This window comes from Cyrtonyx montezumae, unplaced genomic scaffold (assembly GCF_038088225.1).
Source record: "Cyrtonyx montezumae isolate F1298 unplaced genomic scaffold, pur_monq_1.0 scaffold_9, whole genome shotgun sequence".
Taxonomy (NCBI): Eukaryota; Metazoa; Chordata; class Aves; order Galliformes; family Odontophoridae; genus Cyrtonyx; species Cyrtonyx montezumae.
This window is the reverse complement of record NW_027072100.1, coordinates 608,778-629,053: the sequence shown is the minus strand read 5'-3', so window position 1 is coordinate 629,053 and position 20,276 is coordinate 608,778. Positions and strand designations below refer to the sequence as shown.

The window sequence follows — 20,276 nt, the reverse complement described above, 5'->3', positions numbered from 1 at the left end:
CACTTTCCAGACTTTCATACAAAAACTACTAACATCACATTTCATTTTCACCTCCTCAGCCCCCAGTGCTATCACTGGGATATTGGGTCTCCTGGCTCTCTGCAGATGATGAATATTCTCACTTCTCATGTCCCATCTCACCCCGCTTGCAGTAGCACACTGTTACAGCAGCCGTCTCCTGCTCTCTCACTCTGAGAGTTCTGCTAACGGCCATGGTGGGTAGGGTGGTGTAGGGGTTGTTCCAGTGCCGGCAGCATTTGCCTCAGTTGACTTAGATCACAAGCTCTAACATCTCAAATTCACTGTTTTCCTTAACCCTTTTTGCCCACAATTCATACCCTCAATTACACTTTCACATACCATTAACAATTATACTTCTATATGCTACCTCATCCCATTTTTCTTCTCGCCTAAGAAACAGCATTAGTTGTAAGATGGTATTATAGTTTAAAGTCCCATTTAGGGGCTACTTTTCTCCATCTTCCAGTTTATACAATATCCACCACTGGTTACAGTATTTGATCAATGTCTTTTTACTTAAGCTATCCCCAGATCCCCCTGCAACATCTATGCAGTGTGCCAAAATACACCCAAGGGGCATCTGACTAGGCATTTCTTTTCCTTTGTAAACCTCCTGTTCTAATCATTGATTTACTACTGCCTTAAGGTTCCCACAAGCAACTCTTATCACTTTAAAAGTTCCCCACACTAGTCTGAGGTGCTCTGTCCATCACTCACAGTGGCACTCCAGACAACGCCTATCTCAATACTCTTACTAGACAAAGTATAAGGTAAAAAGGACAATGTTCATTTGTTTGATGAAATGGACACCTTTCCTCTATTGGTCTGTCCTCCTCATTAAAAAGATAGAAACTCCCATCCTTAAGAGCTACATCATACATAATTATACAAAGAGAAGGACAATGACAGTTGTTGTCACTCTCTGTCTGTCTCTGGCCGTTTCCCTTGCAGGAGGACAGAACCACAGATTGGGTCTCCACACTTGCTTCGCAGCTATGCTGAGTCTTGTGTACCCAGCACACTCACTCACAACTCACACAATGCCAGCTTAATCGTATTCTGAGTTCAAGGCATTTAAAAGGATACCCCAAATGTATCAATAACAATAACTCAAATACATGGTACCGAACACTTACAACAGATGGTACTAATGCATACAATCTTTAACTCTGTATGGGAACTGTTGAATCACAGCCTGAACCACTGATTGATCACCTGAGGTGAGCACTGAGTCAGCCACAGGGGCACAGCTAAAGGTGATATACCTGTGTGATTGGAAGGGGTGGAGCCTGGCTCCACTTCTCCCAGACCCCATTTAAGGGCTGACCACCACCAGGGAAGGATCTCTTCTTGGAGATTCCTCCCATGTGGAGTCATTGGCAAGCCTCAACCATCGTAAGAGGTCAGTCACCCTTTACTTATCACTAGTCTGTGTACCATCTATATAAAGCCTAATGGAAATATACCATCCTCCGCGATATCACCTCTGAATTCCATCCTTTTGAATTATCCACCCTACAAACTCCCACTACTATAGTGAAGAGAACTCATTTGATCCTGTATACAACTTACAGATCCCCTTTGTAGGTGTAGGAGCTCCCCCAAGGAGCCTTCCTACCCCAGCTGGCAATCTCACCTCCTAGGGGCAGCCCAGATGGCTGTACCTTGCGTAGGACATCTTACAGCCTATGGGTTTCCCTTGTTCCCATTCACATACCTGGTCTGACTGAAGATGGTCCTTGTCTGCCCCTGCAATGATCGGGTGAGGAGGGCAGTCCTTCTGAGAAGCCTCGGGGCACGCCTAAGGCACTCCCTCAGCCAGTCCTGCAGCCAAGCAGAGCAGGTCCCATCTAGGTTGCCAAACTGATTTATGGAATCAAACTCTATAACCCAGAGCTAGGTTATAAAGCAGGTATCTTTACTCGGCATATTCGCAAGCACTGGGTGCAAGGGGGATTGCTCCACCAAACTTGCACACCTACCAGCAGAAGTGTTGCATATTTGTAAGTCAAGCTCATACGTATTCAACAGGTTTCATGACATTTGTTTACATATCCATTGTTTTTCATCCCTCCCCTGGTCGCATGCGCTTTGGCTTTCTTAGGTGTTTAGAGGATGAAGGCTCAATGTCTTCCTCCCCAACTGAGGTCATTTTTGGATGAAGTAAGCAGTCTTCCTCACTGTGTCCTTTTGAACTTTTGCAGCGATTCCCTTCTTGCTCCTGGTTCTGCTGCCTATAGCTCTGCTCCTTCCTCCTTATCTGGCTGACTAGGGAGATTAGAGCCTGTTTTTCTTGCTGTGTTCTGTGAAAGCACTTAAACAATGGGTAAAACTCAACCTGTTTCTATCAGAAGAGTGAATAACTATCTCTGATATGTTCCTGTCCTCACCTCCCCGTACATACCCCACAGACCCTACAGGAGCATGCTCAACCACTGGGTGGCATTTGACATTTCTAATACAACTCCCTTCAATGTGATTATTTTTTTTCTCAGAACAAAGTTCTGTCTTCCTAAAACTCTGAAGAGAAATAAATGTGCAAGACAAGTTTACAATCCTGATGCCATTGGTATGAGGCTGGATTTCCATTACTTTCTCTTCCTGGGTCCCAGGAGGTGCCCTGTCTTTTCCTGCCACTGTTCAAAGCCAGCAACTGCTTCTCTCATCATCTGCTCCTCCTTCAGCTCCGGAAACTCCAGGCCTGGATTGTACAGCAGCTGGCTATACAAAACCCATCTGACTTCGTAGAAATTAAGCAAACAGTATGTAAGATGAGGAGCCTGGGCTGAGCATGAAATGGCTCTGTCCCTTCCAGCTGTGAATTTTGATATTGTCAGAGCTGCTTATGGATGTCTTCCTGCTGCAGACTTCTCATCCAGGAATATGACTGTAGCTAAAAAACCTAAAGCAACAAAAAAAAAAACCAAATGATAAATTGAGTGTTTTTAGCTATTAACTGTGTCTCTTATACACATGCTCATATATGCAGTACAGAAATATACAGTTATTTGATAGGCAAGAGGCTGCGACATGAGCACATCTCAGAGTATGCTGACAAGAAAGTGAATCACTAGCTAGACAGATTCAGGCAGACAACTGCCAGGCAAGCACATGGCTAGGTAAACAGAAGGGAGCAGGCCTGGTAGCTGATCAGTAGGTAGAAATTATTAGAGATGCTTTCATGCTTCAACAATAATATCAGTGAGAGCACATGTGGTTTGCAGGAGTGTGAGCAAAGTACCTTCGGCATGAGCTATATGGAGGGAGGAGATGGTTCCTGGTCATAAAGCCAATGACTTTTGGCTCCTAATCTTCCAAACCTGATCATACTGAAATGTGAGCTGAGATGTGCAAAAGGAAGGTGGATCTCAGTTCTGCAGGGACAAAAGTTTCTGGTGCACAATTTTTTCACTTCTGAGAATTTTAAAATTTAGCCTTCTCCCTGAGATGCACAAGATTTCCATGCCAGAAACAATCCAAATCACACTTACATTATTTAATATATATATACTTCCTATATTTTCCTACTAAGTTGAGAAATAGGCCATTTTTTAAATAAAATAATTTGCAAATCTACTGTGAAAACAGGATAACGACTGCATTCATAAAGAAAGGTAAGGAGCCTGGCATCTCCCTGTTTCATGCATGTGTTGGTCACTTGCTGAGAGGGAAAAAAAGAGATGATATGAAAAAAAGAGATGAGATGTCAAAGCGAGAAGGAAAGATCACTTTGTGAATGGACAGATGAGGGCAGAAAAGAGGAGGAATAGGATGAGAAATGGAGCATAGGGCATTCCTATGCAGTGAACTGCCTTGCACCTGAAAGCTGCATCTTGTTCCCTATGGACTTCATCCACGCTTAGAGATGGGCAGCAAGGGAACACAGTGTTCAGAACCACCACCAAATCCTACCAAGTTCTGCTTTTTTTCCAAATTTCATTTGAGAAACAATATTTACATGCAAAATTACTCTAGCCCTCTGTTCTGCATCACTTACTGCTCTGATGTGGTAGTCCAGCATACATATCACATCATCAAGAAACACAGCACACTGTGTGCAATCATTGCTGATGGATCCTAATAGAACTGTTTTGCAGTGAGATGTTTTGACACTGTGAACAAGATAGGAAGAGCAGCATGCAGTGTACTAATTAGAAGACCAGCAGTTTTCAACATATTAAAAAATGATTTTAAACTAACACAAAGCTGTTGTGTCAAAGTATTTCATTAAAACGCAAAGAAAGACTTCAATCTAAAAAATGTTTCATTAAAACGCAAAGAAAGACTTCAATCTAAAAAATGTTTCAAAGCTAAACAAAGTCATTCAGAATGATATAAAACAAATGCAGTAATTTAAATAAAAGAGCAGAAGAATCAGACTCCTCTGCCCCAGCGTAAGTATGATGAGTACTGCGTGGTACTGCACTCACACACCTTGAGAGATAGACATGTAAAGAAATGCAATTTGTATCCCAGGGAACAACAAATAAAACAAAATAAAAAAAGCAGAAAACAAATGTTCTTACTTTGAAACACAATTTGCTCTTTGGCCTTCTGAACTCTTTTGCTCCAGAACTGCTCATTTTACAGGATGGTTTTCTCCTGAGCTGGCATTAAACAGGCTTTTGAACACCACAATTGCTCATTGAGCACAAACATAAGTTTTTGTGTGTGACACACGTGACCCCTCATTCTGCCCCTCAAAGCTCATGGCAGTGAGTGCAGGTCTCCTGCAGGGTCACCAGCAGCACGTAGCAATTCTGTGCTGACAAACTGCTGCCTGTGCCTGACTGTAGCCACAGCCTGTTGATTCTATCAACAGATAACAAGCATGGTGGGTCACGAGAACAGAAAGGACAGCAGGATCCGGCATGAGGAAGCAATGAACAATGGCCAAGCCAGGTGGCAGCAGGTAAAGGCTGAGGCTGCCAGTGCAGGAGGAGCAGGGTTGGCTGGGGCTCCTCTAGCACTGAGCCCCAGCAGCATCTGTGCAGGTGGGCATTGCAGAGACACCTGTCCTCTGGCTGAGCCACAGAAACATGCTGCTGCCTCTCTAACAAAGCCTTACTATCTCCCCTCTCTTACCCATAGGATTTCAGTGCTGCTAAATTTTCTATTCTCTCCTTTCTGATATCAGCAGCTTTTGGCAAAGCACATCATTCTGCTGCCAGACTGCCTTGGAAGCTGACAGATCCTTTGTGCAAAACTATCTCAGCAAACTGATAGCTCGTTGGTAACTGTGGGGACCAACCACAGCTCTGGTACTGGGACAAGAAATTCCCATATGGGACTTTGTAAGAAACTCTGTGGCACAGAATAGCACTGCAGATGGTGGCTGCCATGTGTTGGCAATACTAGAGGCCAGGGTCAGAGGCCCCAGCTCCTTCCTGGCCTCCTTTGCCTATTTGTTCAGCCCTTAGATAAGCACTGACCAAGACTGTCCTGCCCCAGTGGAACAGAGCCAGAGCGCAATCCTGCACTGTCCATGTTTACTCTGGGGGGTATGTGTAAACTGAGAGCCAAACCTGGGTCTGATTGCTCTGTGCACCAGGAGCCATGCTACCAGTTTCCAGGTGGGAAACCAGACATCTCCAGATCTGTGGTTTCTCATGCCAGTAAAGCCTGATCTGTGGGTGTCTCTCTTCTCCCCAGGGTGGTTGCAGTTCACCTTCTGGCTGCAGAAGCGCATCCTGGGCTTCCCTACTGGGGCAGGGACAGTGCCAAGCCTTCAGCCTTGCAGCCTTGCTAAGGGTAAGCTTCTCCCTCAAGGGCCCAAAGCTACAGGAAACCCTTTGGTGACAGCAGAAGAGCACAGCTGCTGCTGCTCAGCGCCATTTGGGGTTCCCAGAGCTCTGGATGACATTAGCAAATTTCTCACAGCTGCCAGCTGGGCCAGGTCTTTCTCCTGCCTCTTTAATTGATGGTTTCCAATGACTTCGCACAGCCAAGTCTCACACCTTATGGTGTTCATCACTGTTCCAGACTTATTATTTATTGAGTATATAATTTTAATTAGTTTAGTTAATTAGTCCTTACTGTTCACAAAACTTCTCCCATGTCTGGTCACGATCTCTGATGGTTTTCCTAAGATCCTGGTGTACAACCTTTTGGCTTGCCTGGGCACACTGAGTAAAGAGGCATTACCTTGGGCTACATATAGGTAGGTTGCTCCAAAAGCAATGCCTCCAGTTTATTTCCATAGAAACTACAACAGAAACAGTGAGCACAGTAACACTGCTGGAGCAAGCTCTCAGCTATGGAACACCTCTTTTCAGTATAGTCTTCACCATTAGCTGTGAATTTTCACCAGTGATGAATAAGTGCCTGCGTGCTGTGCTTGTAAACAGCTTCACCAGTAGAGGTGCCCCACTGCTGCTGTTGCCACTGCTGAAACACATCATGCATTGTTTCACTGTGCCAACATCCCGTTTGGTGTCCATGAACACTCAGCAGTCATCGATGAATGCCACTGGGTGCCACATGGAAGGTTTCAATCCCACAACTTCACTCCATACACACTCTTTTCAGATGCCATGCCCCTTTGCCCCTCTGCTGCCATTTGTCACATGGCACAAAGTGTAATGGGATGCAGGAGGGGGAACAACTGTTTATGTGGGTTGATAGGACAAAGGGGAATGATTTTAAACTAAGACGGGAGATTGAGGTTGGATGTTAGGAGGAAGTTTTTCACTCAGAGGGTGGTGACGCACTGGAACATGTTTCCTGGAACAGGACAGTGTTCATCTAGCATATAAAATGCACAACATCATTTGCTATCACTTGAGCTGGTGCTGCACTGTGCTGTACCTGTATCTTGGTGTCATCCTGATAGCATTAGGTCGGTTCTGAGCGGTGGGTGCCAGGCTGCTGCATGGTGTGTACTGCTCCTTCAGAGCACTCCTCCTTTGCCTGAATGCTGAACCAGCTTCTCATTCCTCCTGAGGCAACTCCATGCAGATGGAGGTCACCTGTCTCCCTTCACAACTGTTTCCGATTGGTCACTTTTTGCAAGTGTCTGTGGACACACATGCTTCTTTGTGTAAACTCTGAGCTAGGACGTCACAAAATCACAGGATCACAGATTCGTTGGGATTGGAAGGGACCTCCAGGGGTCACTGTTTCCAACCTCTGTAATGATCATATCGTCTCTTGGGTCAGCAGTGCCAGGATGATTCATGCTCCAGGAGCAAGCTTGGACGTCTTCTTTGATGAGCAAACTCTAGTTGGTTTGCAGTTAATTCCATGCTTTTTTTTTTTTTTTTTTTTTTCTGGTGACTTTCTGAGCTTTTTCTGCCATATCTGAATTGCTAAGCGATTTCATCTTCTATCGGGGATCCATTACCCTTCTGATACTGCCTCTTTAGATTTATAAGAGCCACAAACTCTTCTGTGCTCTGTTGATTTCTGCGCTTCATTCAGAGTCACCTCTGAGCTGCTCAGGTTTTGTGTGGAAAACAGAACTCCTCAATTTTCTGTAATACCCTGTGATAGCTTCTTCTGCCCGATTTAATTGAGAGTATTAAAAAAATTGTGTGCTTCAGAGCAGACTGTAAGAAATTAAGCTGCCTTCTGACAATCTTTCTTCTCTAGCTTATCCACAGCTTGAAGAGAAACAAGAAATCACCATTTAAATTATCCCTCAAATCTTTGCAAGATACCATGTCTTGTACTGAACTTTTAGTAGGTCTGTGCTTGCCCTGGGATACTGAGCATTTTGCTCTTGGGGTGGATGGAGTCTGTCTTCATGTCCAACACCAGCCCAGGGCTGGGAGACACTGAAGTGCTATTGATGTTATTGGAGGAAATGTGTGACTGTCTTATAACCTCACCTTGTGCCACAGTGAGATGAGCCAAGGTGGGCTGGGATGGGGAGGACCCAAGGTGTGCGAGGCTCACAGCAGTGTATGTGCTGTGAATAACTGGAGACTGGTGAAGAAGCACGCATAGCTCCCGTTGCTGGAACCTACAGCCCAGCTTCCACAGTGATACCTGCAGCGAGGACAGCACAACATGAGAGCTGATACTCACTGCAAACTACTATAGCTGAAGCTGAACCAGGCAAGCCTCCACCCTTATTTTGCTCATGAAGGATCTCAAACCCTCTCAATTTGTAGCGAGAAGCATGTGCTGCCTTTTGCTTATGCATCAGGAGTCTAGAAATGGGGACTTGTTGTGATTGTGCTCCTATGGTGTTACTACCAGCACAGCACAGGCTTCTCCTCCTCTCCTCCTTTCCCCCAGAGATGAAGCACTAGCAGGAGCACACCTCTGCTTCCTGCCAGCAGAGCTGAGGGAGGAAGGTGAGGTCCCACCGAAGCACAACGCTCACCTCATTCTGCCGTTAAAAATCAAGTCAGCTCAGTGACTAGCTGTACTTAGCACTGAATGCTGGTGCACTGGGGGCAGTGCAAAAGAGCAGAACTTGCTGGAAAGGGCACTGCATGTGCATCTACACAAAAGACATAAGACACAGGTGAAAGCACAGCAACCTGGAAGTAGTGTAAAGGTCCTAGATAGCTGGAGGTTTTGGAGCTGTGTGGCTTTTCCCTACCTTGTTTGCTACAGAAGAGAAGTGTGGTCCCCAGTTCTGTCAGCCCCATTTTCAGTCTTCACTGGAGAAAGATGGAAGGACCATGAGTAGAGGGGAGATTGTCATCACTCAGGGGGAGTCGAAAGGGGTGGTGGTTTCCATAAGGGCAGGAAATTTAGACCTGAATGGCCAGCAGGAAACACAAAACCTCACACCAGCCTCTCCCTCAATGTGTTTCAGTGTCACAGAGTCTGGAAATTAAAGCCAATCTAATGTTCATCTCTACTACATCACTTTTTGCAAATGATGCTGAGCAGCAGATGAGGATAAGGGACACTTACAGCTGGGACTGGATGGGAACTGAGTCAGGTGTACATCTGGGAGAAGAATCATAGAATCCTAAGAGTTGGAAGGGACCTCTGAGGGCAGTGAAGACCAACTCCCCTGCAATGCATAGGGACATCACAGATCAGGTTGCCCAGGGCCTGATGCAGCCTGACCTTGAAAATCTCCAGGGATGAGGCATCAACCACAACAATGGGCAACCTGTTTCAGTACCTCATCACCCTCACTATAAAAGATTTTTTCCTTATATCTAACCTAAATCTACCCTCCCTGAGCTTGGAGCCATTCCCCTTGTTCTGTCATGACCGACCCTGCTAAAGAGTCTGTCCCTTTCTCTCCTGTAGTTCCCCTTCAGATACTGACAGGCTGCTCTCAGGTCACCTCACAGCCTTTTCCTTGCTGCACAGCCCCATCTCTCTCAGCTTGTCCTCACAGGAGAGGTGTTCCATCCATATTTGTAGCCCTTTTCTGGACATACTCCAGCAGGTCCCTGTCTCTGCTGTGCTGGATGCAGTACTCCAGGTGAAGCCTTGCAGTGCAGAGCATCAGGATCATCTCCCTCTCCCTGCTGGCCATGTTTCTTTTGATGCAGCCTAGGATACAGTTGGTTTTCTGTACTGTGAGAGCACAGTGCTGGCTCATGTCTATCTTGCTATCCACCAGTACCCCCAGGTCTTTTTCTGCAGAGCTGCTCTCAGTCCTTTAATTCCCCAGCTTGTATTGGTAATGGAGGTTGCCTCGACTCAGGTGCAAGATCTTTGTTGTGGTTTTGTCGTTTTGATGCTGGTATTCCATATCAGAACATCATGCAGGGAGTTAAGGAGTTAATGCTGTGGCAGGGAGCAGAAGAGGTGGGGAGCTGCAGTCAGGATAACAGCTGCTCTGGCTGGCATGATTTTTTTCATCCTGCCATGTAGATGCAGCACATGCGCTTCCCCTGCAGAAGCACCATACTTTTACTACCATAAGATTCACAGATTTTTGGATACTTTTGTCTCTCACAGTTGTTCAATTTTGTTAGATTTAGTAAAATTATCGTTCCTTCTCAAATTGTTGCCGTTCTTTGTTCTTTTAGACCCATCTGTTATCTGCATAGCCTTCTCCCTTCCCCCCCTCCATAGCACACAGCTCTGCTTGGGTGGCCGCTTGGCCACTGACGGTGCAGAGTTTTTCCCTTCCTTCCCTCTCTCCCTCTTTTTTCTTTGTGTCCCTGTCACAGATAGCACCGTGACAACCTTGCACTTAGATTTGTTGAACCTCATGAGGTTCACCTGGGCACGATGACATCCTCTCCCTCTGGTGTGTTGGCCACACCCCACAGCTTGGTGTCATCAGCAAACTTGCTGTGAGGGTGCACTTGACCCCTCTGCTCTCTGGAAGGGATCTCTGGACATATCCAGAGGCAATTCCCTTTTTATTCTTTACATAATCAACAAGAATATGCTGATCTTGATCTAAATTGAGGAGTTGAGTGACTTTTAATCTGTATCTGAAAGCTCCGGGGGATTTAAAAAGATAAAAAATTATACTCAGAAAAAACAAAGTGGCTGTCCTGGTAGAACTCATATCCAATCTTGTTTGATTCCAACAGGCAATTTGCTTCTGCCTAGCAAGCAGCTTGGGAAATTAAAAAGCTAGTACCAGTCACAGACAAGAACTGATAGCAACAAGTAATCAGAAAGGCCAGGAACACATAAAGCAGGCTGCTGGAGGCCAAGCACATCCCTGGTGTACTGTGGTTCCGGTAAGGACTGCATGACTTTAAAGGATGATGGAGCTAAACTTCCCCTATCACCATCTTCCTTGTGGAGCAGAATGCTTTAGGTTTCACTTATTTTCTTCCATGCACAGTTTTTATCAAGGATATTTTGTCTCAGCTAGGGGATGATACTGCTCTTGCCCTGTGCCTGGTATTGTGGTGGCAGGAATGGCCTGTGGTCACACTGCCAGTTTGTACCAGGTCCCTGCAGCAGTGACCTGCTGTGCTTGACTGATGCCTGGCCACCTTGACCACCTGCTCTTTGTCTGAGCTTTCTTGACCTGGGAGAGACAGGCAAGCAATGCCATGTCCTGCCAGGGCTGAGAATGTGCTCCAGGGCTGGAAGCTGCTGTCTGTTACAAGCAGGTAGAGAACTGCACATGGGCTGTGAGCATTAGTCATGTTATGTTGCAGACCTAAAGGATTCAAGAGACAAGAGTAGGTTTGTTGGAGTTAAAGGGACATGAACTTGATTCCTGAGCTGCACTGTATATACAGGTGTTCTTGGCCACCTTTCAATGGCTGTGCCCTGCCTCTTCCCATCAACTGTGCCAGAGCCTGTGCCAGCACTGCAGAAAACAGGAGAATTGCCCACACAGAACTCCCAGCTCATGCCTTCAAAGTCTTGTCAGTCTGGACAGTGCTGCTGATAAATGAATGAATCAGAGCAGGGATGCATCCTACTCCTGTCCTTGTTGCAACAACAAAGGGAGATGGGAGGTGACTGCATTCAGCAAAGGACACAGAAGAGTTGGGGTTGGGTGCATTTGTTCTGCCCAACAGCCCAGGGATCACATGGCTGAGGTACATAGCAAAGAGCTCTGGTCAGTGTGGCAATGGTGGCATCAGGCAACTGTACAGATTTCCTGAATGACAGCAGGACAGACTTGTACACCATACAGAAACCAGCCATATCTGATTCACAGACTGGGTTAGTTGAGGTAAGAGATAAGACAATCCACTTTGTGGTTTTTTTGAGCTGCATTCAGCTAAACCAGATTAAGCACAGGTGCTCAACTGGTGTAAAGTGGCACAGTGCTGTGGGAGCCCATGATAAAGCCCCAGTGTGCTTCCCTCCTGGTAATCTCTAGTCTCTAGGGACAGTGCAACATGAATGCAAGAGCTGTAAAGTGACATTAATACTGAGGGATGGATTTAATGGGAGATTCTGAGGCAGCATTATGCATGACTTCTGCTTTTTCTCTGTCTAGGCATCTCACACTAGCCCTTCTGCAGAGAAAGGTGATGAACAAAGTGCTCAAGCCCGTTTTACAAATGCTGCCTCTGGCTTTGCTGAGGCTCTTTGTTCATGGTGTTTCACACTGAGCACTGCCTTGGAAAAACCCACCATTCCGCTCTCAGTCTGGTTCTTGGCTTACAAAGATCTCATGGACACCTCAGGTATCAGCTGAATATTTTTTCAGCTGAATATACCAAGAGGATCATTTTGATCCATTATCCAGATTTTATTAGACTTTGCCTTATACAGATGAAGAAACTGAGGCTGAAAGCATAGTTCATTCAGGATGTGACATGGTCAGGTACAGCAACATAATATGACAGCCATGAGACCCTGAACCAATCAACTCTTTGCTGCACAGCTGAGCACATCCTTTCCCCACCTGTGTTCACCCTTGATCTGCAAAGCAGCAGTAGGGTGCAGGAAACAAGGTAGTGCCCAGTAGATGTGGCTGAGGGAATGTGGCTCTGTAAGGTGCAAGCAGTCCTACCTTGCTGCCTTCACTTGGCCACTGGGACTCATCATTAAGATACTGCTGATTCACTGAGACAAAGGTAAAGCAGAGAATGGGGCAATCCTCCAATCCTCCAATCATTTCTGTACTGAAGCTCCTTCTAAAAACCTCAATATCAGCACCAAGGTCATTTTCTTTCAACTTTGTCATTTTTGCTGGTAGCCTGAAAATAAAAGTGTAAGCCAAATCCCAACAAGCAGCAACATGGATAATGGTAGGCTGCCCACTTCCCTCTCTCATGCAGTAGCTGCACGGAGCAGCACAGCAATTGAGGGTCCTCAAGCACTTGCTTCCCAGCACTGCCTCTTGGAGCTGTGCTCACAGTGCAGGACTTGCACAAACAAGTGCGATGTCTCCACAAGAGAAACAAGTCAGTGAGTTTTGAGGAGAGAAACTTCTGTTGACTGTGTTTTCCCAAAATTTCATGTTTTTCTCTGGTCACTGAGTTCACAGAATCATTGAATGGTTTGGGTTGGAAAAGACCTTAAAGGTCATCTAGATTCATACTCCTGCCTTGGGAAGCTACACCTTCCTCTAGACCAAATGCCCCAGAGCCCCATCCACCCTGCCCTCGAATGCCCCAGGGATGGGGCACCCACTGCTCTGGGCAGCAGTGCCAGAGCCTCACCGACTCTGGGTAAAGAACTTGCACAGTCTCCCCTCTATTAGTTTTAAACATTTCCCCTTGACCAATCACTACACATCCTTCTAAAGAGTCTCATCTTTCTTGTAGGTCCCCTCTACATGTTGGAAGGCTGCACTGAGGTCTCCCCAGAGCCTTCTCTTCTCCAGGCACAACACACCCAGTTCCCTCAGCCTGTCTCCATAGCAGAGGTGCTCCAGTCCTCTGAGCATCTTCATGGCGTCCTCTGGGCTCACTCCAGCTGCTCTGTGTCCTTCTTGTGCTGGCAGCCCCAGAGCTGAGTACAGTGCTGCAGCTGGGGCCTTGCAGGAGCAAAGCAGTGAGGGTTGGTTCCCTCCCTCAACATTCATGCACTCCCAGGAGGATGCAGGATGAAACCTTGCTAGTTCTGGATGAAAAAGGGTCTGTCTAGGTCATGAGGAGAGTCTGGGAAGATCCTGTCTGTGCACTAGTTCCAAACAGGTACAGAGTGGAGCTGTCCTTGACCACCTCTGGGTCCCATAGGTGACCCTGGCAAAGGCATCCAATACTCCACCTCTCGACCTCATGATTCCCCCTGGCCTGGGCAGCCTCCTTCCCCCTTCCTTCAGACAAGCTCCAAACCAATGGCGCAAGCAGCCCCACAGTCCTGCACTGCATCACACCATGCTGCAGTGCACAGCCAGGCAACCTGTACTGGGGCTGCCTGTTCCCAGTGAGTCAGCCAGCCACCTTGGGCTGGGGGGACAGCTCTGGGAGCAGTGCCTTGAGCATTGCCCTGCTTGCCAGCAACCAACAGAGGCTGCTGTGGCCATGGCTGCCCCCTCTGAGTGGGGTTCACTTTGGTGAATGAAATTGGCAAAGCACATCACTTCAGCTAAATTTGATCACAATATGGGATAAATTAAGCCACAGGATTTGAAATGAAGATTAAAAGAACACACTGTACAAAGTAAGTAGGTTTAGGCAAAATTTGACAGTGTACATAAACAGATGAAAATAAAGTTCCTTTCACTGAGCAAATAATGAGGTCAGGATCAGTTTCTCAACAAGTTCCTATGGAAACATCCTTCCTTTTTTTTTCTTCTTCTTCTTTTTAATTTAAAAATAAGAGGGGAGAGAAGGGGAGAATGCCTGGAAAATGAAAGATGCTTGAAAGGTCCAAGAATACAGGGTGTGCTCAATATTCATTACTGAGAAGCACAGCCTCACACCCGGAGTCCTCAGGGGAGAGGGAAGGCTCAGTGTGGTGCTCAGGAAGGGCCCCACCACCAGCTCAGGGCCACATGGCTTGCCAAGCATCAACCCCTGCTGCCCAGCCTGTCCCAGGGGTTGGTGGTGCCCATTTCCAGCTCTTTGCAGATCCTGGGTCAGGACACCAGCTTCCTCCAGCAGCTGGGAGAAGAGTAAGGTGAGGGGAAATATTCGGACTTGTTGCAGGGCACTGGACAGCACAGACACCAAGCAGGACAAATGACAAATGGAGGTTCATGCCTCATACTCACCTTTCTGAAAGATCTGGGTTATTGAAAGTCCCTAAAGCAAAGCAAAGGACAACATAAGAACTGCCCTGGCTTGGGGATCTGTGGAGCTGAAAGCAGAGGGATACAGGCAGCTCTCTGCCCCCCAGCAAGCAGCATCCCCCAAGGGATGGCTTTAGCCCCTTGCAGGCCTGAGGAGGGAGGAAAGCCCTGTGGGCAGCAGCAGATAGGAGAGGCAAAGGGCCTTCTGACCCCACACCTGAACTTGACCTTTCCTGCCCCACTCCCATGCAGCCCCATGGTCCTTACCTGGCCTGCTGCAGCCCTGCTGCCTGCAAGAACAGGCGTTACATGATACTGCAGTGGCCAAGTGCTCAGCTGGCCTGGACTGTGTCCTGCCTCACCCTGCTGCACACAGAGCAGTTTTAGGGAGTGAAGACAGAAAAGGCTCAGGGGAGCTGCGAGCAGCATCTCCAGAGCACAGTCTCAGCTCTATCCAGCTCAGAAAACCTTGTGCATGACAGACTGCACGTGCAGCACAAGCTGCAGAAGGTCAGCAACCCTGGGGACAGACTGGGTACAGCAGAATGAAGCAGGGGCCTGGGGCCACTTACCACAAATCAGGGCTTGGCTTCCTCCACTCAGGGCCTCGTCTAGTTTGGAAACCCATCAGACCATGAGACCTCCTCCAGCAGATGGCCTCCTTCTCCTGGACTACACAGTTTGCAGGAGAAAACTAAAGGGCTATCTATCAGGCTGACATGAGGAAGTCTATTAGCAGCCCCTCGCAGGTGAGAAGAAAGGATTAGCATATGGAAAACGGGGGAGGAAAGTCAGCATGTCTGGGACTGTTATGACTGAGCATGCATGTGAAATCAGGCAGGTTATCCCCTACACACACTCCCACCCGTACTTGTGTGATGTCCTGGGGGACAAAGCCAGTCTTGAGTGCTACCAGAGGCTTCACACTATGCACTGGAGCTGGGCACACAGCGGCAGAGCAGGAGCCCAGGCCGCAGGATTGAGTTCAAGTTGGGTTGGGCCAGGGACAATCATAGCAGAAAGGATGAGGGAACGGCCCTGTTTGGACATCTGTTCTGCATGAGGAGCTTGACGATGGGGCCAATGCAGCTCCATCTCTGTCCGTAAGATGTGCACCTAAGAGAGTGTTTATTGCAACATTGCTGCCCTGGATAAGAGCTCTCTGTGGGTGATATCAGAAAGCCAACAGCACTGCAGCCTGCAGGATCCCCACCAGAAGGGATCCCAGCCCAGCACTGAGTGGGAGAGCAGAGATGGGAGGATGCAGAAGCTTGTGCAATCAGGTGCAAGTTTTGAGGGAGAGACTTAAAAACAGAGATGGGCACTTGCATGCAGTGAACATAAGGGCTCTGTAGCACAGCCCCTTGAGAAGGCATGTGGGCAGCTGGATGCAACTCTAACCAAGGCAGAAGGGGCTGTGCGGCCTTCCCTTTATATCTGACCCCATAGCAAGGGGTGCTATGGTGGAGCAGTGGGGGCATGCAGCCCTCTTACCACTCTTTCCCTTGCTCAGAGCATCCTTAAGGATGCATCTGAAGGACCAGGAGGACAGCTGGGCTCCCAGTTCAATATAGGATGCCACCCTCAGTGCCTTTTCTGCTCTCTGTGCCACTGTTCCAGGAGCTGTGGGCACAGTAGTACGGTGCAGTGTGTACCCAGCCAGTGGTGTACTGCACAAGGCTTTACGTTAGCAGCTGCAAAGCCACCCTGCAGGATCTCCTTCTAAGTACTGGCTACAGCAGTGAGCACCAAGGAGCTGTGTGCCAGGCTGCTTTCCCTCTCACACTGTGAACCAAAGTTTCAGCCAGCAGTTCAGTTCCTGTGACCAACACCAGGTTATCCCGGAGGAACTCTACCAGCACCCCTGAGGCAATGCCATCTGTTGCGTTAGTGATAAGTGAGGAAGGAACAGCTCTGCAGTAGCTAAGAATTGTTGCAAGATGGCTCATAGAAAGCTGACCATGGTCTCAGGCAAGCAGCACTTTACAGCAATGTCTTGTCCAAAGGTCAGGCATGCTGAAAAGATTGCCACCAGGCTGCCTTCCACAGCCCTACAATGTAAAACTGCTTTCCCGTGGCATCCAATGAGTTGGACTGGAGAGAAGTTTGTTCATATCAAGTACTGCTCCTCTGCTGCAGTGGGGCTGCTATCTGCAGGAGGGATCCTTCATACAACCTGACTGTTACAGAAGGGACTGTGACCTGGCGCGTCATTGAGAGCAGGATGGAAGCCAGGTGTCCTGCTCCCTTTTGTCACCTCTCGAAATGAGAAGTCATGGATCATCTGCTGTCACAGTATCATGCAGGTGCTGTGTTGTCTGCTTTTGCAATTAGTGGCAGACATTAAAAGAAGTACTATATTATTGCTGGTTGCAGCTCAACTTCCAGGTCTGTCACCTAGCAGAACTCATACTTCAGTTGACTCCCACTCCTGGGAAATTCCCAAAAATTCCTGGGAAATTCCCTCACACTCAAGTGGGAATGTGCTGGCAGTGTGGGCACTGACCAGCTGTGCCAGCTGCTCCTCGCTGGGGCCTGGCAATGTGAGTGCAAAGCAGGCTCTGGAAAATGACCAAAAGCAAACCCCTGGCCAGGGGTGATGCTGCTGTCTGCAGAACCTGCCGCTTGGGCTGCTTGCCACAGGCCACTGCACACCCAGACAGCTTCTCCACTCATGTTTCTGTCCCACTCCGTCTGTAACACTGTGTCCTGGAACAGAGTCCAGCATGTCACAGCTCTGATAGGAAACACGGCGATCCTGTTGCTGTACAGCAACTATCATTCACTGTCTGCCAGGCTTTCTGTATTTACCTCCTTCCTCAAGGAGCACCACTACATCCAGGTATTTTGCCTGAGGCTAATAGTTTGGAGGAACAGCAGCTTTTGGTTCTTTCTCCAAAAAGAGTGTTAGGCTGGCAGTGCCTATGGGGCCTGTGAAGCCAAAAGTGGATTTTGGACAAGTTATGCTCCCTCTCAGCTATTGATCTTTCACAGAAGCAAGTTTACAGACCCTGGTGAGCCCATGCAATAAAACCTCTCCTTTGCTGTAAGCTTTGATCTTTTCAGTTTCACTGAATTGATGGTTATTAACAGACAAGCAGTTTATCTGACCTTGTCTGTAGTGGCTGAACAGCAGCAGGCAGCAGCCAATGCCTACCATTATCTTGTTCCTACTTTCAACTGCTTCTGTGAGCAGCAGTGGGACCAGGAGTACAAGCCTCCTTTTTATTCTTGTCATTCATTTCCCACCCTCACTTGTAGAGGAATAAAAGGGTCATTTTGGGTCAGAGTTTGTACAATCTTCAACAACAAGTAGCTGCTTCCCAAATCCATGCCCCCAAAGTCAAATAGACACTTAAATCAGTATTGTTTTGGCAGAGTAATTGGAGGTCCACCACAGGTCACTCAGGTTTCTCAACCTGAAGTAATTCTGGTCTAGTTTCACTGTAATTCTTCTTGACTGCCTGGCCTGGCTTAGATTTCTTCCTGCATCCTTCTCAAGACCTCTTTAAGCACTCTGCCCAGCCTTTCTAAACTGCGGTAGTACAATACAAAATTTTCATATGCCAGTCTTCTGGGAGAAGTTTAATGATATTTAATAATGACTGATGGTACCTGAACTTCACAGCAGAGTTCTTCTCCAGAGTCCCTGTTGGAAGCAGTGTGGAAGACCTCATCCCCACTGTTTCTACTTCACTTGACTTGTCAGCATCAAGAGTAAACTACTGTGAGCCATGAGGCATTTTGCTTACAAGAGAACAAATGTCACTTGGTTGTGGATAAATAGTTGTGTAGTTGTGTAAATGAGTGGTCAAAAAACACTTTATAGGTACTAAATCCCTAAACAACTGGGTTTTATTTGAATGAAGATAGGCAGGTTTAGAGTCTTCAGAAAGCAAACAGTCTACAACAGTCACAGAAAACAACTGGAAGCAGGAAGGCCAAACAGGCCAATATAGCTCAACAGGACGTGGACTCCTGAGGTTTGGCAACAGTTTCTGTGAGCATATACCTGAAAGAGCAAACAATTGCACCTCTGTTACGGATTTGTTAAGCACCCTTGGGATTTGCCTGAGTTTACATATTTGCCTATACTTTTATGCTGTAGCCCATTCTGAAACCGAAGTTGCTTGAGTCTTTGAGAGGGGTTTAAGCCTTTAATTGAGCCAGTCTATATCAACTCCATAGAATCACAAAATCACAGAATGGTTAACATGCTTATCATGGTGCAAGCTGTTGACCTGTGATACTCCAGGTGTGAGCCTAACCTGCAGTGGTAAGAAGTGTCCACGTGTGCAGGAAAGCAAATACACCGAGGAACTGGCTGAACTGATATCTGCTAATCTGAGTGAATTGACAATTTCAATGTCAAACCAGGCAAATGTGCTATTTTAAAAGAAGCTGTGAGACAGATTTGACAGATAAAGGAGCAAGGAAAAGCAGTTTCCAATGATAATGATGTTCAGAAAGCTGATGTGTCCTCCACAGGCGAAAGAGTTATTGATAAGGACTCCTTCGGACCATTTTACTACAGGAAAAGGATAGTTTCCTGTTTGTTGTAAATCAAGATTGGAACATAGTATTTGTGTCAGAAAATGTCACACAGTATTAGCAGTAGAGACAGGAAGATTTGGTTAATACAAGTGTATATGGTATCTTGCATGAAGAGGACCAGGACACCCTTAAAAACTTACCTAAATCTTCAGTTAATGGAGTTATTACTTGGATGAATGACACGCTGAGACAGAAGAGTCATATGTTTAATTGTCAGATGATGGTTGAAACTTCTAATGATCTTTTGGAAGATGTAGGCAGCCACCAGGATACATGACAGAGATATGAAACAATGCAGTGCTTTGCCTTATCTCAGCCAAGAGCTATGATGGAAGAGAGGGAAGATCTAAGGTCCTGTATGATTTGTGCGGTACATTGTATTGCAAATGCAGAAAGAGTATTTTCAACAAATCTTGAGAGCTTTATTACCAGACATGATCTCTCAGGCAAACTTGTCAACATTGACACATACTCATTACTCGTTCCATGAGTCTTAGCATTGAGGATATGATTCACCAGTGTATTCAGAGGTTCTTATGCCATAAAGATGGACAGTCATGGTCAAACAAATGCTACTATCATGAAGCTTATACACAAGGTCATGCTGAAACACTATTGTATCACTTTTCCTTAGTGGATGGAACTGTAGTGACAGCACAGACAAAGAGTAAAGTGTTTCAAAATCCTGTAACTAATGACTGCTATGGATTTGTCTCTACCCACTTTCTTCAAAGACAGCAAAATGGATATTGCTTGAATCCTAATGCATTTGGGCAAAACATCAGAACAACTGTGGCTGGAAATACAAATTCTGTTGGTCTTATGAACTCCATGTCAAGTAGCAGAAGCTTCATTGGTAACGCCCCATAAAAAAACCCCGAAGACAGTTCCTAAGATATTTATAATGCTTTTGGAGATTACCTCAAAGTACTAATCTGAAGACTAGATTGTACTGTTGACTAACACCCATGGAAGGCTCCCAATCTGATGGGATCTTGTAAAGTAAACAAAGGCGGTGACAGAGCCTTTATTTGAGGTAGAGGCGCTACAGAAAGAGATACTAGAGATAAGGGGAACTAACTCACCCCTCCCGGCGGCCATTTAGGCTGAGGGACGCGGCCGCCTCCGCTCGAACACTGGCGCCCGGAAGGAAGGGAGCCGGGGAGGG

At 46.8% G+C, this 20,276-nt stretch overlaps 1 pseudogene; it reads left to right on the top strand.

Moving 5' to 3' along the window:
• The window catches only part of LOC136060056 (nuclear receptor coactivator 3-like), a 29,827-nt pseudogene extending 9,849 nt beyond the window's left edge, over positions 1–19,978 (top strand).
• Positions 19,979–20,276: the final 298 nt, after the last annotated feature.